Genomic DNA, 20,105 nt, shown 5'->3' with positions numbered 1-20,105 from the left:
TTTTATTGCAAAGTCCATAGCCAATGTTGATAAACCACAGTTCATGAGTGTAGAAGAATAGCAAAAGTCTTTGATGTCTGTGCAGTGTGATTTACACTAGTCACCTTTCATGCTGCCTGTTGTCAAATAACCCAGGAACAGATGTTAAGACGTTCTTGGTCAGCACGACAGGGGTTAACTTTAACACGTCATTGCTCTTCTTAGTAACTTTAGGGAGGTCTTAATGCTCAGACCATGTGTCATTGTCCATCCTGGAATCATAGGACTATTATGTTTCCGAAGTGCAAACGCGGTAAGTGTATTTGGTATGTTTCACAGTCTTATTTGAGACGTTACCTTTTGGACCTTTTTGCAGAATCCCTTTTAACTTTAGGATAATTATAAAGTCTTTTTATCTTCTATAATCTTGATTGAAGACTGATTCATTCCCTAATCTAAATACCAAATATGGCAATAACTATCACTAATAAATGTCACAGCGTATCATAACTCTAATACTATAATACCATGTCATTATTATTATCGTAAAAGTATTAATATAATTGATACTTAGAATGATAAAATACTGCATAATGGTATAGACAATAGTATTCTCATGTAATGACCTTTTTTATCATTGGTGTATTACCCTTCCAAACCCATAGGTGGCAATGTGTTGAATGTAACCAAAATATAATATAAAATATGAAATAATATAATGTGTACCTATAACATGTATCATATTATAAATATGAAAGGCAACAATGTGGCTTATTAGTTAGATCATTTGTAAAATTATAAACCAAAGCAAATAACCTTTTGAAAAAGACTGGATGATATAATCAAAACACAATAATACCCATTATAAATTATTATTGATTAAAAATATAATATATATTATTTGTAAATATAGGAAGGTAAACCTAGATGTACCTTAATCTTCCATCTTTATTACTCTAATTTAATTTATTTGATTTGTCTATTATTTATTAAATAACCTACTATAAAGAAATGTGTAACTATAAGTAATATTTCATCCATATTAATATAAAAATAATGTATTACTAGGAAATAATTGTATATATTGATGAAAAAAGTATCTTTTCTTCCAAAAAATGGAACTTTTCCCTTTTAATATGATTCATATTTAATAAAGTAATATTCTTATATTAGATATTACTGAACTAAATATTGAAGTGTTTTCTCAATTGAGATATTTAAAATCTGAAGAAAAAATAAAAATTGTAGAATTAAGATTAAAAATGTGAATATTAAATAATAATTAATATAAAAAATAGGAATAAAAAGAAAAATGAAAATCGGAATAAAAATAAAACTTGAAATAAAAATAAGGCCTTCTATGTATATAACACCTATGTCTTTAATAATACATAACCTTAATGTTACCAGATAACCTTATAAAATTACCAAACCTATCAGTAACCAATAAAAATAATTAAGTCATGTAACCTTGCAAATAATACACTTCTCTTAGTATATAAATGCATTATGATATACTTCAAATATATTTTTTATATTCCCAATTCTTCCTTTGTACTTGAAATATTAATTATTAAAGTATCCTGTAAACACATATATTTATCAAATATAAATGTGTGTGATTGAGACCAAACCTCTCCCTTTCAATATCATGAAATATGATATTATAAAAATTAATATGTTTAGATTAAATTAAATTAAAATTTGTGTTATATATCTTCAAGACCATATTATAAATATCACTTCCATATTTGAAAAGAAAAAATGATTACCAATCTGTGTATCAGTAAAAGAAGTGACTAACACAAAAGATATAAGAAAATCAAAACGTTATAACCTTATTCTAGAATGTAACTCTTCAGAATAAACCCTTAATAATAAAAAAAATCCTAATATCTCTATACTAAAAACATATGTCTAAGAATTAAAATATATATCTTGTATAAATTCCTTCATTATTTATACTTATGTACTATAACTTATTTATTCTATATAGTATACATACATATCTTATAACTTCTAAGTTAAAACAAAAATTCCCCCCTTTTTTTTTTTTCTCTCTCTCTGGATCCAAATACTTTGACTTTAGCAGCTGCTCAAACAATCAATCATTCATTGACACATCTATGCACACAAGACTGCCATGGTCTTTAACATACACTTCTACATAGAAACTAACAAACACATATCCCTTTTTTTTTTCCAATATTCTATGCGCATTTCAAAAATTATGTTACTAATTTGAAGTACTTCTTGAAAAATACAAATTCCAATGTATTACATACTGTACATTTGACCATAGAAATATTTGATATTAGCTTTAGTAATTCAAGTCACATGCTCTAGTACGTGCAAGGAACACCATTCCAAAACAGCAAGCAGTTTTACTACATTCCAAAGCTCAGATTACATTTCTAATAACTCTAAAGAAGATGTATGTGTATTCATAAAAGAAACATTAAAATAATAGTTCTCTGGCAATTGGTACCTGAGAAAATAATTATTATTATTATTCGTGCTTTCGCGATTAATCTTACCCAATAAAATATATGTTACCTGATTGAGGACAAGAACATATGTATAAATAAAAAAGTTAATACTTCATCAATCTGCTTTACTGATAAATTCTGAGGGAAATAAAAGAATAAAATTATTATCATATTCATGATAAAAATGAAACACTTTAAATCTGTTACTTTCTCTTATTGTTTTATTTTAAATATTATTATTCATATACAGAGATCAAATTATTAATTTATAACATTAACTATCATTTGACTAAATGAAAATATGACCTTGATTTACTATCACTACCTTTAATATATATATATATATATATATATATATATATATATATATATATATATGTATATATATATATATATATATGTATTGATTCACTGTATATGAATAAGCACATTTGTCAAACAATAAAATTAATTTACCCAGAAATCCACTTTATTTAACTGAAGACCATACCTAATTTTTTCTTCAAAGATTCGATTTATTAGATTCCCTTTGAACTTATAGGAATCTCGGAACTTATGTAATTCAAGGCTTTCTCTTATATGAGAGGGAATGTCCCTCTCTGAAAGACCACCCAGCTGTTGCTGGCTATCAAATCCTATCCCAGGGAGAGGATCTCCACAAGACACCTGTTTCTGGTTTTCAAAGCTTTTACTCATCATTTGTCTGGGATCCTCAATCCCAGTGATCGATCCCGTCACTGGTGACAAGGGTTTTTCCTGTGGAAAAAGACTTTTAGATGACAGAAATTGGGGTGGATTGTATGGTTTGTAACACGTATGCATCTTCCTCCGAACTGCATACACCCTGTCACAGAAATATCTGGATCTGGGAGACACTGTTGGTTTTTCACGGAAACTCTCCCTTTTCCGTGTTGGTTTTTCAGAATTAATTAATTTCTGTCTTGATTGACTTTGGCGACTTCTAACAAAATTGATAAATGTCGTACATTCGAATAGGGACTTTTTATTTAATGCCACTGCACAGGCTGCATTATCAAGGAAATTAAATTTCTTGATGAATAAACGTATCATTCCATCCAATCTGACATTTGGAATGACCGCCCTATACAAACGTTCAAAAACGGACATAAATGAGAACGTACTCTCATTCTGTTCAATTTGTAATTCCTTCAACATCTCGTAGTTTGGATCAGATTCATTCCTTGCACAGAAGATGAGATTTTTCAGCCTTATGATATCGTTATCATTTGAACAATCAAATGTCTCATTGTCAGAAGACTTTTTTAATGCCAATTGTCTAAAGAAATGCTGAGGTATCCACATACGGAATAACTGATTCGTCTCACTATTGGTTACATTTAACCTCTCGATGGAACTTTCAAATATCTCTGAATTTCTGCAAACATGTATTTTAGGATTATATGCGGGAATTAATTTGCATATGTCCAATAAATTTTTTCTAAGTGTAATCCCTAACTTAGCCTGTTCTATTTTTAGAAACTGATTGTCGCCATTTTCTCTCTGCACGTGTCCTTTCTGCCTGTGTCCCATTCTGGCTCCTCCCCCTTCTGGCTTCTCTACGTCATTTCCTGCTTCTTTCTCAGTATCTTGAAAGGCACCTTGATTAGGTAACACATGTCTGTCGCCATTATCAAAATTCTGATTTACAAAATTACAGTCTAAATCATCTGACTGATCATTTACAACATTACAGTCAGAATTCACAATATCACTGACTGACATTCCAAGTTCTAAGCAGTCTTTGGATTTCTCTGTCACTAACTTTCCTGACAATTCAGGTTGTCTATTTCCACCATTTTTACACTTTTCTACGATTAACTTGTGAAAATCATAGACTAAATGACAGACATTTCTGATTTTCTGTTTCTCTCTATTAAAAGACCTTGCACATTCTACACGTGAATTCTCAAGTTCACACTCCTCATAAAAGCGTAACCAAAGCTCTTCCACATTAGAAATATCTGAATAAGTGAACTGAAGTTTACTTTGCTTAACATATGAAGAGATAAAATCCATTTTCTTACCTGAAATGATCAGATGATCTGATGGATGATCCTCTAAGACTTGATTCACCTTACTCAGCAGGTCCAATACTTCTTATGGACTGACTTTATCTTCTTACTCAAAAATACGTCAAAAGTTAACTTCTGTGGCTTTGTAAAAACTTTAAAGTTCATTAAAAAAAAACATTCATGCAACTTGACTCATACGTATTTCCTAGGTTCTGCGTGATTTTTATAAATTGTCGATTCCTGATCCTTTGCAGGAGATATTTAAAATACTTATGACATTGATAACTTCGACCCCCCTTATGCAAAGTGAAGGAACAACAAAAAAATGTAAAAAAAATCACGAATAGCTGACTCGCCAAAATGTTAAAAAATATACTCTTAAATATATTTTTCGTCAAATACGTAAAGGCCGCATGAAAGAAAGAACTTCCAAAGATGTAAAAAATAAATGTATTTTATCTATTTAAAAATGGTTGCCAGGGTTCAGTTACAGAAAGGAAAAAATAATATACTTTGATAGCTTATGTAAAAAAGAGTTCATTTAGTCCATACTGAACAATGGGAAGTCTTTACCCATCTCTCTTTGGCTCCTGAACGGCAATGCAGGGGATGTCTTCTCTTAGCGTGTCTTCATCTTTGCAGCCTGGAGTCTTCTCACAGCAGGCAGTGTGAAGGAGCCCCCAGTAGCCCCCTCCATCGTGTATTATATACCAGCTGCTCAGCCCATATAGGGTGTTCTAGTGGAACATAGTTGAATATAGTTCCATATTACGTAACCTTCTGGAAGCCTCGGGAAGCTTCTGGAAGGATTTATATATATCCTTCCATGCTCAGCATATATATATATTCAATATGGATATTTTAATACTTATTCCTTATAAAAACTTAATTAATAAATTATGCCCTCCAACATAAACAGAACTGTGGACTTGTATGTCTTACTATAACATATTTGATAACTAGATGTATTAATTTTAAGGTTTTTACACAGTACCACTTCTCCTGTCCTGTATACTGGGTGTAATCCTCAGTATCTGTATTATTCTGTATATATACACTGCACAGTACCACTTCTCCTGTCCTGTATACTGGGTGTAATCCTCAGTATCTGTATTATTCTGTATATATACACTGCACAGTACCACTGCTCCTGTCCTGTATACTGGGTGTAATCCTCAGTATCTGTATTATCCTGTATATATACAATGCACAGTACCACTCCTCCTGTCCTGTATACTGGGTGTAATCATCAGTATCTGTATTATTCTGTATATATACACTGCACAGTACCACTTCTCCTGTCCTGTATACTGGGTGTAATCCTCAGTATCTGTATTATCCTGTATATATACAATGCACAGTACCACTTCTCCTGTCCTGTATACTGGGTGTAATCCTCAGTATCTGTATTATTCTATATATATACACTGCACAGTACCACTTCTCCTGTCCTGTATACTGGGTGTAATCTTCAGTATCTGTATTATTCTGTATATATACACTGCACAGTACCACTTCTCCTGTCCTGTATACTGGGTGTAATCCTCAGTATCTGTATTATTCTGTATATATACACTGCACAGTACCACTTCTCCTGTCCTGTATACTGGGTGTAATCCTCATTATCTGTATTATTCTGTATATATACACTGCACAGTACCACTTCTCCTGTCCTGTATACTGGTTGTAATCCTCAGTATCTGTATTATTCTGTATATATACACTGCACAGTACCACTTCTCCTGTCCTGTATACTGGGTGTAATCCTCAGTATCTGTATTATTCTGTATATATACACTGCACAGTACCACTCCTCCTGTCCTGTATACTGGGTGTAATCCTCAGTATCTGTATTATTCTGTATATATACACTGCACAGTACCACTTCTCCTGTCCTGTATACTGGGTGTAATCCTCAGTACCTGTATTATTCTGTATATATATACTGCACAGTACCACTTCTCCTGTCCTGTATACTGGGTGTAATCCTCAGTGTCTGTATTATTCTGTATATATACACTGCACAGTACCACTTCTCCTGTCCTGTATACTGGGTGTAATCCTCAGTACCTGTATTATTCTATATATATACACTGCACAGTACCACTCCTCCTGTCCAGCAGAGTGAAGGCAGATAGACGTAACGTACATGACTGAGGCAGTGATAGATCCAGGAAAGGGTTAAGGAGTAAGGGATGGGGGTTTTTACCTAAGGAATGTGGTGGTGGGCGAGCAGGAGGAGAGATGGGGGCAGGGGCCATATAAGAAATAGGTCCCATGTTAAGGTGTCATTCCTTTGTCCTGGACTTAAAGACTGAACAAGCAGTATGGATGCCTTGCTGAAGAGCGTTCAGGCCGCGGCTTTGACATGTAGGCCCGAATGGATTCAGGCCCAGCTAGACGAATTGCTGAAGAGTGTCCGGGATACAGCATCTGTCCCTTCTGAACTTTCTGAACATCAAACTCTAAGAAGATCAAGACCTCCTGAGAGACTAACTTCTGAAATGGCCAATAGGACTCACAATAGGATCATAAGTCCTTCCGTTACTTCTAGGAAAAGAGCAAAGCGCAGCACGGCCTCTGATCCTTCTTACAAACCAGGAAGGAAATTACAGTACAAGAATAACAAAGGACAGAGAAAAGAGCCCGACCATCTAACCAGAGAGACACCAAGAAGTGCAAGGAGAAAGTCCAGCTCTACTGAGGTGCCAGCCAGAGAAGCAGCCACACAAGCTACAACTGACGTGACCACAGCCCACGATGGATCCTTAGAACTTCCTCAACAAACTTTGTATCATTCTAGAGGACATCATACGGCCTTACCCCAGGAAATAAACCAACACGGGGGGATGGGCTTAGGACACACAACATTTCCGGATCCGGGTTCTCATTACACGAGGAGTGGCAGGAATCCAAAAAGACAACTGCGCAAAAGTACTTTAACCAGACAAAGACTTCTTCGGCCGGCTCAGGATATGAGTCCGGCAAGAAATCTACAGCTACAAGACTCAGAAGAGATTCCAGACAATGACTATGACACAGATAACGACTGCCCACTAGAGGGCAGCAGCACGCAGCACTTCAATAATGGAGGGGCTGTAGAGACTATAACTAATACGTCACGGACGGCTGGTCAACCTAGGACGCAGCCAGGTATTGGTGAGAACACTTTTTCTTGTCCTATATCTAGTGTAACAACACCTGTAATGAGTCCAGTGGGCGCAGTTGGGGGTACAGGTCCCGGCAATGTAGGATGGGATCTTAATTCAGTAGTACAGCAATTAGTGTCCGGGGTTAAGGAGGCTTTGAGTCAGTCTAGCTTACCCATAACCTCTTCTCCTATTGCTGCATGGTGCGGGAATGGTCGCCGGACATCGGAGGTGGTAAGTCAGTCGTGTGCTGATCCAGACACACAGGAGGACGCAGTAATTTCACAAGGGGTTCCATTATCTGATGCAGCAAAAGGAGAATTATATGTATGTTTTGAGGGTCCTCTAGGAATTCATTTGAAACAGGAGGTTAGGGAGAAGATTTGGGCCGACGAATATGTGGAAATATTTTCATTATTGCCCTTAGAAAAATATAACTTGGATAGAGTAAGGTTTGATGAGAGGAAAAGAGAGGAACAAGAAAGACGGTATTGTCTCATCCCCCAAACATTTAGCAATTGGTTCCATGCCTTTGCCATATTAGCAAGTGTAATAGGCCAAAAAACTCCTGAACATTGCTCTGCCTTATTTTGTTACATGAATTCTATCGGGGAGGCGCACCGTGCGTATGGAGGTTTAGCATGGCTGCGCTATGATGAGCAGTTTCGCCAACGAAAGGCTGGTCGCCAAGGGATTCGTTGGGATCACAAAGATATTAGTTTATGGATGCGTCTCATGACAGCGCCACGTGGGGTTAATCAGCCCTTTCAGGGCTATGTCGGCAGATCATCAGCAATCGGATTGTCGGCAGCAAACAGAAAAGGTTGCTGCTGGCAGTTCAATGATAGCCAGTGCAGATTCGGAAACACATGCAGGTACAGACATGAATGCACCTTCTGTAGTGGAAACCATAGCCTATCAAAATGCTTTAAACGAAATAAAACCCCAACAGCAGAGATTTACCAAAAAGGGGGAAACCCCAATTAGACTCGGGGAGATGGTGGGCTATCTAAGCAGGTACCCAGATAGAAAAGCAGCACAATTGCTGGGGGAGGGTTTCTCAGAAGGTTTTAAGATCCCATCTACTTCAGGCCCATTAACCTGTTCTCGTAACCTTGCTTCAGCTTATACATATTCTCACATTGTCTCCACAAAACTAAACAAAGAAATTGACCTGGGCCGCATGGCAGGCCCATTCCCCAAAATGCCAATAGAAAACTTAAGGGTCTCTCCATTGGGGGTGGTCCCAAAGAAGGAACCCAATAAGTTTAGGCTGATCCATCATCTGTCCTTCCCTCATGGAAGCTCAGTTAATGATGGAATCGATCAGGAACTTTGCACAGTCTCGTATACTTCATTTGATACAGCGATTGCATGGGTACAGAAGTACGGCAGAGGAGCTTTAATGGCAAAAACAGACATTGAAGCTGCCCTTAGACTCTTACCAGTCCATCCAGAAAGCTTCCATCTCTTGGGTTGTCAGTGGCAGGGAATGTTTTATGTAGACTTGTGTTTACCGATGGGCTGCTCCATCTCATGCTCCTTGTTTGAATCATTTAGCACATTTTGGAGTGGGTAGTAAAGAAGGAAGCCGGCGTGCGTTCTGTCCTGCATTATCTAGATGATTTCCTATGTATTGGTCCACCAAAGTCATTTGTTTGTGCTTCATTATTGGCAGCGATTCAGTCGGTTTTTAAGTGTTTTGGAGTACCGTTAGCATCAGATAAAACAGAAGGCCCGTCTACACTTATCAAGTTTTTAGGAATTTTGATTGACAGTGAAGCAATGGAGTGCAGATTACCGGATGACAAGGTCAGTGATCTGCTGGAGGCAGTCAGAGAAGCTAGATCTCACCGTAAGATCAGATTAAAGGATCTACAATCGCTGTTAGGGAAAATGAACTTTGCGTGTCGCATTATTCCAATGGGTAGAGTTTTTTGTAGGCGCCTAGCTGCAGCTACCTCAGGCATAACCTTTCCACATCACTTTGTGCGGCTGGCTAGAACATTAAAGGACGATCTGGCGGTATGGGAACAGTTCTTAATAGAGTTTAATGGGAGGTCATTGTGGATCAGACCACCGGTTTCAAATTTTGATCTAGACATCCACACTGATGCAGCGGGGTCAACTGGTTTTGGTGCATATTGTTCGGGACAGTGGTGTGCAGATAGGTGGCCAGAGAGTTGGAGAAACAATGGGTTAACACGAAACTTAGTACTCCTTGAATTGTTCCCCATAGTGGTTGCTTGTGAAATTTGGTACAATATTTTCCAAAACCGAAAAGTGAGATTTCATTGTGATAACTTGGGAGTTGTAGAAGTCATCAACAAACAATCAGCTTCTTCCCTGCCTGTTGTTACGTTGCTGCGTCATCTAGTGCTGCGCTGTGTAAAGTCACATTGTCAGATTACAGCTGTGCATGTCCCCGGTGTTTGCAATTCTGTGGCTGATGCTCTGTCTCGTTTTCAGTGGGACAGATTCCGTTCGTTAGCCCCGATGGCAGAGGTACAAGGCAAGAAGTGTCCGGATTTTCTGTGGTCACTGCCAGTGACACCGCATACGCTCTGATAGAACGGTCTGTGGGTGTAAGCACATGGCAGAGGTACCAGTCAGCATGGAGGGAATGGGAAAACTTGTGTGCTCTAGTGGGACATGATGCCAGGTTACATGACAATGTTTCCTTGTTGTTATTTTACATTAGCAGGGCCTTTGTGGACGGTACTTCATTGTCCAGTATTGATAGTAAAATGTCTGGATTAGCTTTTTGGTTTAAGTTGCACGACTTCACTGATTACACAAAGCATTTTTTAGTTAAGCAGGCCCTAAAGGGTTACAGGAAAAGTTGTAAGAAGACCAGAGATAAACGGCGTCCGATTTCTTTCCAGTTATTGCAGCAGATGCTGAGTGTACTAGGCCGAGTCTGTAGCAGTCCCTTTGAAGTGTTTCTCTTTAGTTGTGCATTCACACTGGCCTTTTTTGGCGCTTTTAGAATCAGCGAGTTGGTGGCGAGTAGCTCCACCAGAAGTGGGGGTCTACAAGACGAGGACGTGCATCAGTACACAGACAGATTAGAATGTTTTCTGGCAAAGTCAAAAACTGATCAACAGGGTAGAGGAAAATGGATCACATTGTTTCCTTTAAGCGGGTCCAGGGCCTGCCCGGTCATCTGTTTTAGAAACTATGTCTCAAGAAGGCCAAATATCCAAGGTTCATTACTAACTCATGCGGATTGTAAGTCATTGTCACAATTTCAATTCACAGCAGTTCTTAAAAAATGCCTGACAATATTGGGAGAGTCTCCAAATGCATTCACTTCACACTCATTTAGGATAGGAGCAGCCACAGAAGCTGCTAGATGGGGCTTAGGGCCTGACATAGTTAAAAAAATCGGGAGATGGGAATCGAGCAGATTTAAGAGTTACATTCGATTACATTTATTATAAATGGCGTACATGTATATATATGTGTACATTGTGGTAATCTTATAGTAGTTGTGTCTTCATTTAGACAATTGTGTGATAATTGTGTTTTTGTTTTTTGTTTTAGCTGAACAGCAATGCCTGGTTTGGATCATGGGACATTCATTTGTTTTTTGGGGGGCCTTACGTGCAGCAGTCAGGCCTAATGGCAAACAGTTGGGGTTGCCCACTTCCTTGGCACGGGTGACATGGATAGGAAAGAGGGGAATGCAGTGGCATCAGCTGTTAAAAGAAATCCAGTATCATGTGGAGTTCTACCGCCCCCCGGACGTCTTACTTATCCATTTAGGTGGTAATGATTTAGCAATAAGAACATCAAGACATTTAGTTAGGAACATAAAGCTTGATATGTTGAATTTATGGAGGTCTTACCCAGAAACAGTGGTGGTCTGGTCGGATATAGTAGCTAGACAAATGTGGAGAACAGCGCGATCAGTGGCTCGCATCAATAATACAAGGATAAAGGTTAATAAAAAAATAACAAAATTTGTGTTGGAAAACGGAGGGGTGGCCATACGTCACCAGATGCTGGAAAATACAAAGGAACATTTTTGGAGAGATGATAAGGTACATCTTAATGACATTGGCATTGATATATGGATGTTGGGAATACAAGAAGGAGTAGAACGAGCCATTAAGTTGTGGAGGAACTCACTCTTGTAAGGTGTCACAAGAGCGAGTCTTGGCGGGATGTGGTTGTTTAAACCCCCTCTTTGTTGGTTGGAGAATTATGTTTTTAATGGGGTCCCTGGGCCAGAGCTCAGCGGACAGTGGAATATGGGTCCCTGGGGAGGAGCTCAGTGGACAGTGGAATAGATGGGTCCCTGGGGAGGAGCTCAGCGGACACAAGGAAAATGATCAAGGGGTATACCCAGATTCCCCCTTGAGCTAGGTGTACACGGCGGAGGGGGATATGGGGCTGGGATTTATAACAACCACATCTCTGGGCCGATAATCTTGTTTTTTCTTATTGATGTTTTTTCTTATTAAAATAAAGGGCTGCTGTGGCCAAAATTTTAATCCATGTCACGCAGTGTGTGGTGTCTTATTTATTAGATTACCAGGAGCGCAATTCACTAGTCCATCAGTCAAGCAGAGTGAAGGCAGATAGACGTAACGTACATGACTGAGGCAGTGATAGATCCAGGAAAGGGTTAAGGAGTAAGGGATGGGGGTTTTTACCTAAGGAATGTGGTGGTGGGCGAGCAGGAGGAGAGATGGGGGCAGGGGCCATATAAGAAATAGGTCCCATGTTAAGGTGTCATTCCTTTGTCCTGGACTTAAAGACTGAACAAGCAGTTGTCCCACCCACCCTCCCTATAATAAAGGGAAATGTATCAATATCAGGACTTTGCAACACTGTCAATATTCTAACAATGTTATTGGTATTCAACATCATCGGTATTTTATCAACATTATTAGTATTGTATCGTATTGTATCAATTGTTATCAGTAATGTATCCAAATTGACAATGTCATATCAACATATTAATATTGTATTAACATTTTAATATTGTATGTTACAGCAGCATTTGGCGGCGGCGGGATGTGGTTGTTTAAACCCCCTCTTTGTTGGTTGGAGAATTATGTTTTTAATGGGGTCCCTGGGCCAGAGCTCAGCGGACAGTGGAATATGGGTCCCTGGGGAGGAGCTCAGTGGACAGTGGAATAGATGGGTCCCTGGGGAGGAGCTCAGCGGACACAAGGAAAATGATCAAGGGGTATACCCAGATTCCCCCTTGAGCTAGGTGTACACGGCGGAGGGGGATATGGGGCTGGGATTTATAACAACCACATCTCTGGGCCGATAATCTTGTTTTTTCTTATTGATGTTTTTTCTTATTAAAATAAAGGGCTGCTGTGGCCAAAATTTTAATCCATGTCACGCAGTGTGTGGTGTCTTATTTATTAGATTACCAGGAGCGCAATTCACTAGTCCATCAGTCATGTATACTGGGTGTAATCCTCAGTGTCTGTATTATTCTGTATATATACACTGCACAGTACCACTTCTCCTGTCCTGTATACTGGGTGTAATCCTCAGTATATGTATTATTCTGTATATATACACTGCACAGTACCACTTCTCCTGTCCTGTATACTGGGTGTAATCCTCAGTATCTGTATTATTCTGTATATACACTGCACAGTACCACTTCTCCTGTCCTGTATACTGGTTGTAATCCTCAGTATCTGTATTATTCTGTATATATACACTGCACAGTACCACTTCTCCTGTCCTGTATACTGGGTGTAATCCTCAGTATCTGTATTATTCTGTATATATACACTGCACAGTACCACTTCTCCTGTCCTGTATACTGGGTGTAATCCTCAGTATATGTATTATTCTGTATATATACACTGCACAGTACCACTTCTCCTGTCCTGTATACTGGGTGTAATCCTCAGTATCTGTATTATTCTGTATATACACTGCACAGTACCACTTCTCCTGTCCTGTATACTGGTTGTAATCCTCAGTATCTGTATTATTCTGTATATATACACTGCACAGTACCACTCCTCCTGTCCTGTATACTGGGTGTAATCCTCAGTATCTGTATTATTCTGTATATACACTGCACAGTACCACTTCTCCTGTCCTGTATACTGGGTGTAATCCTCAGTACCTGTATTATTCTATATAACCTGCACAGTACCACTTCTCCTGTCCTGTATACTGGGTGTAATCCTCAGTATCTGTATTATTCTGTGTATATACACTGCACAGTACCACTTCTCCTGTCCTGTATACTGGGTGTAATCCTCAGTGTCTCTATTATTCTATATACACTGCACAGTACCACTTCTCCTGTCCTGTATACAGGGTGTAATCCTCAGTATCTGTATTATTCTGTATATATACACTGCACAGTACCACTTCTCCTGTCCTGTATACTGGGTGTAATCCTCAGTATCTGTATTATTCTGTATATATATACTGCACAGTACCACTTCTCCTGTCCTGTATACTGGGTGTAATCCTCAGTATCTGTATTATTCTGTATATATACACTGCACAGTACCACTTCTCCTGTCCTGTATACTGGGTGTAATCCTCAGTATCTGTATTATTCTGTATATATACACTGCACAGTGCCTCTTCTCCTGTTCTGTATACTGGGTGTAATCCTCAGTGTCTGTATTATTCTGTATATACACACTGCACAGTACCACTTCTCCTGTCCTGTATACTGGGTGTAATCCTCAGTGTCTGTATTATTCTGTATATACACACTGCACAGTACCACTCCTCTTGTCCTGTATACTGGGTGTAATCCTCAGTGTCTGTATTATTCTGTATATACACACTGCACAGTACCACTTCTCCTGTCCTGTATACTGGGTGTAATCCTCAGTATCTGTATTATTCTGTATATATACACTGCACAGTACCACTTCTCCTGTCCTGTATACTGGGTGTAATCCTCGGTATCTGTATTATTCTGTATATATACACTGCGCAGTACCACTTCTCCTGTCCTGTATACTGGGTGTAATCCTCAGTATCTGTATTATTCTGTATATACACTGCACAGTACCACTTCTCCTGTCCTGTATACTGGGTGTAATCCTCAGTGTCTGTATTATTCTGTATATATACACACTGCACAGTACCACTTCTCCTGTCCTGTATACTGGGTGTAATCCTCAGTATCTGTATTATTCTGTATATACACTGCACAGTACCACTTCTCCTGTCCTTTATACTGGGTGTAATCCTCAGTATCTGTATTATTCTGTATATATACACTGCACAGTACCACTTCTCCTGTCCTGTATACTGGGTGTAATCCTCAGTGTCTGTATTATTCTGTATATATACACTGCACAGTACCACTTCTCCTGTCCTGTATACTGGGTGTAATCCTCAGTGTCTGTATTATTCTGTATATATACACTGCACAGTACCACTTCTCCTGTCCTGTATACTGGGTGTAATCCTCAGTACCTGTATTATTCTGTATATATACACTGCACAGTACCACTTCTCCTGTCCTGTATACTGGGTGTAATCCTCAGTACCTGTATTATTCTGTATATATACACTGCACAGTACCACTTCTGTCCTGTATACTGGGTGTAATCCTCAGTATCTGTATTATTCTGTATATATATACTGCACAGTACCACTTCTCCTGTCCTGTATACTGGGTGTAATCCTCAGTATCTGTATTATTCTGTATATATACACTGCACAGTGCCTCTTCTCCTGTCCTGTATACTGGGTGTAATCCTCAGTACCTGTATTATTCTGTATATATACACTGCACAGTGCCACTTCTCCTGTCCTGTATACTGGGTGTAATCCTCAGTGTCTGTATTATTCTGTATATATACACTGCACAGTACCACTTCTCTTGTCCTGTATACTGGGTGTAATCCTCAGTACCTGTATTATTCTGTATATATACACTGCACAGTACCACTTCTCCTGTCCTGTATACTGTGTGTAATCCTCAGTATCTTTATTATTCTGTATATATACACTGCACAGTACCACTTTTCCTGTCCTGTATACTGGGTGTAATCCTCAGTACCTGTATTATTCTGTATATATACACTGCACAGTGCCTCTTCTCCTGTTCTGTATACTGGGTGTAATCCTCAGTGTCTGTATTATTCTGTATGTATACACTGCACAGTACCACTTCTCCTGTCCTGTATACTGGGTGTAATCCTCAGTGTCTGTATTATTCTGTATATACACACTGCACAGTACCACTCCTCCTGTCCTGTATACTGGGTATAATCCTCAGTACCTGTATTATTCTGTATATATACACTGCACAGTACCACTTCTCCTGTCCTGTATACTGGGTGGAATCCTCAGTATCTGTATTATTCTGTATATATACACTGCACAGTACCACTCCTCCTGTCCTGTATACTGGGTATAATCCTCAGTACCTGTATTATTCTGTATATATACACTGCACAGTACCACTTCTCCTGTCCTGTATACTGGGTGTAATCCTCAGTACCTGTATTATTCTGTATATATACACTGCACAGTGCCACTTCTCCTGTCCTGTATACTGGGTGTAATCCTCAGTGTCTGTATTATTCTGTATATATACACTGCACAGTACCACTTCTCTTGTCCTGTATACTGGGTGTAATCCTCAGTACCTGTATTATTCTGTATATATACACTGCACAGTACCACTTCTCCTGTCCTGTATACTGTGTGTAATCCTCAGTATCTGTATTATTCTGTATATATACACTGCACAGTGCCTCTTCTCCTGTCCTGTATACTGGGTGTAATCCTCAGTACCTGTATTATTCTGTATATATACACTGCACAGTACCACTCCTCCTGTCCTGTATACTGGGTATAATCCTCAGTACCTGTATTATTCTGTATATATACACTGCACAGTACCACTTCTCCTGTCCTGTATACTGGGTGTAATCCTCAGTACCTGTATTATTCTGTATATATACACTGCACAGTGCCACTTCTCCTGTCCTGTATACTGGGTGTAATCCTCAGTGTCTGTATTATTCTGTATATACACACTGCACAGTACCACTCCTCTTGTCCTGTATACTGGGTGTAATCCTCAGTGTCTGTATTATTCTGTATATACACACTGCACAGTACCACTCCTCCTGTCCTGTATACTGGGTATAATCCTCAGTACCTGTATTATTCTGTATATACACACTGCACTGTACCACTTCTCCTGTCCTGTATACTGGGTGTAATCCTCAGTATCTGTATTATTCTGTATATATACACTGCACAGTACCACTCCTCCTGTCCTGTATACTGGGTATAATCCTCAGTACCTGTATTATTCTGTATATATACACTGCACAGTACCACTTCTCCTGTCCTGTATACTGGGTGTAATCCTCAGTATCTGTATTATTCTGTATATATACACTGCACAGTACCACTTCTCCTGTCCTGTATACTGGGTGTAATCCTCAGTATCTGTATTATTCTGTATATATACACTGCACAGTACCACTTCTCCTGTCCTGTACACTGGGTGTAATCCTCGGTATCTGTATTATTCTGTATATATACACTGCGCAGTACCACTTCTCCTGTCCTGTATACTGGGTGTAATCCTCAGTATCTGTATTATTCTGTATATACACTGCACAGTACCACTTCTCCTGTCCTGTATACTGGGTGTAATCCTCAGTATCTGTATTATTCTGTATATATACACTGCACATTACCACTTCTCCTGTCCAGCAGAGTGAAGGCAGATAGCCGTAACGTACATGACTGAGGCAGTGATAGATCCAGGAAAGGGTTAAGGAGTAAGGGATGGGGTTTTTACCTAAGGAATGTGGTGGGGGGTGAGCGAGCAGGAGGAGAGACGGGGGAGGGGGGGGGGGGGGCAGGGGCCATATAAGAAATAGGTCCCATGTTAAGGTGTCATTCCTTTGTCCTGGACTCAAAGACTGAACCAGCAGTATGGATGCCTTGCTGAGGAGCGTTCAGACAGCGGCTTTGACCTGTAGGCCCGAATGGATTCAGGCCCAACTAGACGAATTGCTGAAGAGTGCCCGGGATACAGCATCTGTCCCTTCTGAACTTTCTGAACATCAAACTCTAAGAAGATCCAGACCTCCTGAGAGACTAACTTCTGAAATGGCCAATAGGACTCACAATAGGATCATAAGTCCTTCTGTTACTTCTAGAAAAAGAGCAAAGCGCAGCACGGCCTCTGATCCTTCTTACAAACCAGGAAGGAAACTACAGTACAAGAATAACAAGGTACAGAGAAAAGAGCCAGACCATCTAACCAGAGAGACACCAAGAAGTGCAAGGAGAAAGTCCAGCTCTACTGATGTGCCAGCCAGAGAAGCAGCCACACAAGCTACAACTGACGTGACGACAGCCCACCATGAATCCTTAGAACTTCCTCAACAATCTTTGCATCATTCTAGAGGACATCATACGGCCTCACCCCAGGAAATGAACCAACACGGGGGGATGGGCTTAGGACACACAACATTTCCGGATCCTGGTTCTCATTACACGAGGAGTGGTAGGAATCCAAAAAGACAACTGCGCAAAAGTACTTTAACCAAACAAAGACTTCATCGGCCGGCTCAGGATGTGAGTCAGGCAATAAATCTACAGCTACAAGACTCAGAAGAGATTCCAGACAATGACTATGACACAGATAACGACTCCCCACTAGAGGGCAGCAGCACGCAGCACTTCAATAATGAAGGGGCTGTAGAGACTATAACTAATACGTCACAGACGGCTGGTCAACCTAGGACGCAGCCAGGTATTGGTGAGGGACGGCTGGTCAACCTAGGACGCAGCCAGGTATTGGTGAGGGACGGCTGGTCAGCCTAGGACGCAGCCAGGTATTGGTGAGAACACTTTTTCTTGTCCTATATCTAGTGTAACAACACCTGTAATGAGTCCAGTGGGCGCAGTTGAGGGTGCAGTTCCCGGCAATGTAGGATGGGATCTTAATTCAGTAGTACAGCAATTAGTGTCAGGGGTTAAGGAGGCTTTGAGTCAGTCTAGCTTACCCATAACTTCTTCTCCTATTGCTGCATGGTGTGGGAATGGTCGCCGGACATCGGAGGTGGTAAGTCAGTTGTGTGCTGATCCAGAGACACAGGAGGACGCAGTAATTTCACAAGGGGTTACATTATCTGATGCAGCAAAAGGAGAATTATATGTATGTTTTGAGGGTCCTCTAGGAATTCATTTGAAACAGGAGGTTAGGGAGAAGATTTGGGCCGACGAATATGTGGAAATATTTTCATTATTGCTCTTAGAAAAATATAACTTGGATAGAGTAAGGTTTGATGAGAGGAAAAGAGAGGAACAAGAAAGACGGTATTGTCTCATCCCCCAAACATTTGCCAATTGGTTCCAGGCTTTTGCCATATTAGCAAGTGTAATAGGCCAAAAAACTCCTGAACATTGCTCTGCCTTATTTCGTTACATGAATTCTATCGGGGAGGCGCACCGTGTGTATGGAGGTTTAGCATGGCTGCGCTATGATGAGCAGTTTCGCCAACGAAAGGCTGGTCGCCAAGGGATTCGTTGGGATCACAAAGATATTGGTTTATGGATGCGTCTCATGACAGCGCCACGTGGGGTTAATCAGCCCTTTCAGGGCTATGTCGGCAGATCATCAGCAATCGGATTGTCGGCAGCAAACAGAAAAGGTTGCTGCTGGCAGTTCAATGATAGTCAGTGCGGATTCGGAAACACATGCAGGTACAAACATGAATGCAGCTTCTGTAGTGGAAACCATAGCCTATCAAAATGCTTTACACGAAATAAAACCCCAACAGCAGAGATTAACCAAAAAGGGGGAAACCCCAATTAGACTCGGGGAGATGGGGGGCTATCTAAGCAGGTACCCAGATAGAAAAGCAGCACAATTGCTGGGGGAGGGTTTCTCAGAAGGTTTTAAGATCCCATCTACTTCAGGCCCATTAACCTGTTCTCGTAACCTTGCTTCAGCTTATACATATTCTCACATTGTCTCCACAAAACTAAACAAAGAAATTGACCTGGGCCGCATGGCAGGCCCATTCCCCAAAATGCCAATAGAAAACTTAAGGGTCTCTCCATTGGGGGTGGTCCCAAAGAAGGAACCCAATAAGTTTAGGCTGATCCATCATCTGTCCTTCCCTCATGGAAGCTCAGTTAATGATGGAATCGATCAGGAACTTTGCACAGTCTCGTATACTTCATTTGATACAGCGATTGCATGGGTTCAGAAGTACGGCAGAGGAGCTTTAATGGCAAAAACAGACATTGAAGCTGCCTTTAGACTCTTACCAGTCCATCCAGAAAGCTTCCATCTCTTGGGTTGTCAGTGGCAGGGAATGTTTTATGTAGACTGGTGTTTACCGATGGGCTGCTCCATCTCATGCTCCTTGTTTGAATCATTTAGCACATTTTTGGAGTGGGTAGTAAAGAAGGAAGCCGGCGTGCGTTCTGTCCTGCATTATCTAGATGAT

Source organism: Anomaloglossus baeobatrachus, chromosome 2, assembly GCF_048569485.1.
Source record: "Anomaloglossus baeobatrachus isolate aAnoBae1 chromosome 2, aAnoBae1.hap1, whole genome shotgun sequence".
In the NCBI taxonomy this organism is placed as follows: Eukaryota; Metazoa; Chordata; class Amphibia; order Anura; family Aromobatidae; genus Anomaloglossus; species Anomaloglossus baeobatrachus.
This window is presented reverse-complemented; position numbering follows the sequence as displayed.